Source organism: Galeopterus variegatus, unplaced genomic scaffold (assembly GCF_000696425.1).
Source record: "Galeopterus variegatus unplaced genomic scaffold, G_variegatus-3.0.2 Scaffold1422, whole genome shotgun sequence".
Classification (NCBI taxonomy): domain Eukaryota; kingdom Metazoa; phylum Chordata; class Mammalia; order Dermoptera; family Cynocephalidae; genus Galeopterus; species Galeopterus variegatus.
Window position 1 is genome coordinate 144,102 of NW_007727533.1, and position 3,823 is coordinate 147,924.

The following is a 3,823-nucleotide window of genomic DNA, read 5'->3' on the forward strand; positions in this document are numbered from 1 at the left end:
GAGAGATCCTTTTTCTCTGCAACCTCGCCAGCATTTATCATTCACAGTCTTTTGGATATTAACCAAGGATGGCTATTATTTTTTAAAACATGGATAATAACAAGTGTTGGCCAAGATGTGGAAAAATTGGAATGCTTAAGCGTTATTGGTGGGAATATGTTAGGGTGTAGCTGCTGTGGAAAACAATCTGGCAGTTCCTCGAAAATGTTAAACATGGAATTACTATACAACACAGCAATTCCACTTCTGGGTATACACCTAAAAGAACTGAAAGCAGGGGCTTGAACAGATACCTGCACATTAATTTTTATAGCAGCATTATTCACAATAGCTAAAAAAAGGTGGAAGCAAACTAGTGTTCATTGATGGATAAATAATATACAAAATGTGGCATATACATGTAATGGAATATTATTCAACCACAAAAAAGAATGAAATTCTGATACATGCTACAACATGTATGAACGAAAACATTATGCTATGTGTGATTCTATGTGAGGTATCTAGAATAGGCAAATTCATAGGGACAGAAAGTAGAATAGAGGTTACTAACAGCTGGTGGGAGAGGAGAATGGGGAGTTGTTGCTTACTGGTACATATAGAGTTTCTCTTTGGCATGATGAAAAAGTTGAAAAATAGTGGTGATGATTGCAAAACATTGTGAATGTTAATGGCACTGAATTGTATACTTAAAATGGTAAATTTTATGTTGTGTGTATTTTGCAACAGTAAAAAAGTCACCAAACAAACGAACAGCTGCATCTTTTAGCCAGCAATAAAAACAAGCCCTGAGAAGGTGAAGCATCTGATTTCCAGAGTTATCACATTATAACGTTCAGAATACAGCAGTCCCACTTCTGGTTATATACCCAAAGGAATGGAAATCATGTTGAAGGGATATCTGCACTTCCCTGCTCATTGCAGCTGTATTTACAGTAGCTAAAATATGGAACCTACCTAAATGTCCATCAACGGACAACTGGATAAGGAAAATGTGGTATACACATAGTGGAAAATGACCCAGCCATAAAAAAGAATGAAATTCTGCCATTTGCCGAAATATGGATAAACTTGGAGAAAATTATGTTAAGTGAAATAAGCCAGGCACAGAAAGAGAAATACCATATGTCTTCACTCATGAGAGGGAACTAAGAAAGAAGGAAAGAAAGACCACAATAAATCGTTGAATTTTCAGAAGGAGAGAACAGACCTGTAGTTACTAGAGGTGGGAAAGAGAGAGAGGGAGGGGGATTAGGGAGTAATTGGGTAAGAGACACAAAGAGTAATTATGAACATGATAATAATATTGCCTCGATCATCACATACTGTACACAAATACCAATGGTCAGCTCTGTATCCCATAAATATGTATAATAAAAATAAAAATAATTTCAGAATATCCAGTTTTCAATAAAAATTATAAAGCATGCAAAGAAACAAGAAAGTATGGGTCATTCAAAGAAAAAATTTATAGAAATTATTCCGGGAAGTATAGACATTGGATTTACCAGACAAAGACAAACCAACTGCCTTACATATGCTCAAAGAGCTCAAGAAAACCAGGAGAATGATGTATGAACACATAGAGAATACTAATAGGGAGATAGAAATTATAAGCAAGAACGATATAAACAGAAATTCTGGACCTGGAAAGTACAATGCCTGAAATAAAAAATTCACTAGAGGATTTCAAGAACAGGTATGAGCAGACAGAAGAAAGAATTAGTGAACCTGAAAATAGTTCAACTGGAAGTTTTCCAGGAAGAGGAACAGAAAGAATAGCAAATAAAGACTAAGAGACCTGTGGAACACAATCGAGCATGCCAACATACTCATAATGGGAATCCTAGAATTAAAGGAGAGAAAGAAGGGGGCAGACGGAATATTTGTAGAAGTAATGGCTGAAAACTTCCCAAATTTTATGAAAGACATAAATCTATCATTCAAGAAGCTCAATGGATTCTAAGAAGAAAAAACACAAAGAAATCCTCACCAAAATTCATGATAATCAGATTGTCAAGGCCCCAAAATAAAGAGACAATCTTGAAAGCAGCAAGAGAGAAGTGACTCCTCATGTAGAAGAGATCTGCAGCAGGAATATCAGCCAACTTTTCATCAGAAACTGTAGAGGCCAGGCACAAGGGGGATGATGTTTTTAAAGTGATGAAAGCAAAAAAAGTCAACCAAGAATTTTGTATCCACTTGAACTATGCTTCAAAACTGAAGGGCAAATTCAGATTTTTCAAGATAAACAAAAAGGTAAGGGGATTGATTACTAGCATATATGCTCTATGAGAAATTCTAAAGGAAGTGCTTCCAGCTGAAGTCAAAGGACATGAGACAGTAACTCAAAAGCATCTGAAAAAATTAAAAACTCCAGTGAAGGAACTACATCAGCCAGTATAAAAGTCAGTATTATTGTAGTTTTGTTTTGTGACCACACTTTTTATTTCCTATGCAATCTAAAAGGCAATGCATAAAACAATAATTATAAATCCATGTCAATGGGCACACAATGTATAAGGATGAAATTTGTGACAATAATAAAGGGGGGTGGAGCTTTATAGGAGCAGAGTTTTTGCGTGCTACTGAAGCTGTTGGTAAGAACTCAGATTATATTATTATAACTTTATTATGTTAATTGAAGTACCATAACCACTAAGAAAATATCTAAAAATCATATACAAAATTAGATGAGAAGGAACTCAAGTGGCATACTACAAAAAAATCAAACACTAATGAAGTCAGTAATGGAGGAAATTAATAACAAAAAGGTATAAGACACCCAGAAAAACAGCAAAATGGCAGAAGTCCTTCCTCAGTAATTACTTTCAAAGTAAATGGATTACACATTCCAATCAAAAGACAACTATTGGCAGAATGGATTTTTTAAAAAATGATTAACTATATGCTATCTATAAGAAATTCACTTTAAATCCAAAGAAACAAATAGGTTGAAAGTGAAATAATGGAAAAAAAGGAATTTCATGCAAATAGTAACCAAAAGACAGCTGGGTGGCTGTACAAATATGTAAAATAGGCTTTAGGTCAAAAACTATTATAAGAGACAAAGAAGGACATTAGATAATGATATAGGGTCATTTTGTCAAGAAGATATAACACTTGTAAGCATATATGTAACACACAAAAGAGGCCAAGAATATATGAAGCAAACATTGACGTAATTGAGATAGAGAACTTGAACAACACTACTGGGTATTTCAAAAAGTTGAAAAAATGGAGTTGAAAGATAATATGTATATTTCCATGAATTTTTTGAAGACACCTCATATAAACTTACTCAACCTCATAGACATATTTAGAACATTACACCCAACAACAGCATACTATACGTTTTTCTCAAATGCACATGGAGCATTCCCTGGGATAGACTACATGTAATACCAAAAAAATAGGTCTCAATAAAATTTTAAAAATTGAAATGATACAAAATATCTTTTCTAAACATAATGGAATGAGCCAGATCAGTAATAAAAGGAAAACTGAACAATTCACATGTATGTGGAATTCAATAACACACTCTTAACTAATGTGCCATAGAAGAAATCACAAGGGAAATTACAAAATATCTTGAGATGAATGAAAATTAAAACACAGCATACTAAAACTTAGGGGATGCAGTGAAAATGGTGCTCAGGGGGAAATTGATAGCTGTATATGTCCACATAAAAAGAAAAAAGATCTCAAATCAATAACTTAATTTACACCTTGAAGAACTGAAAAGTAAGAAGAGCAAATTAAACCCAAAGCAAGAGAAGGAAGAAATGATTAGAGTGGAGTTAAAAGAAATAGACAATGGAAA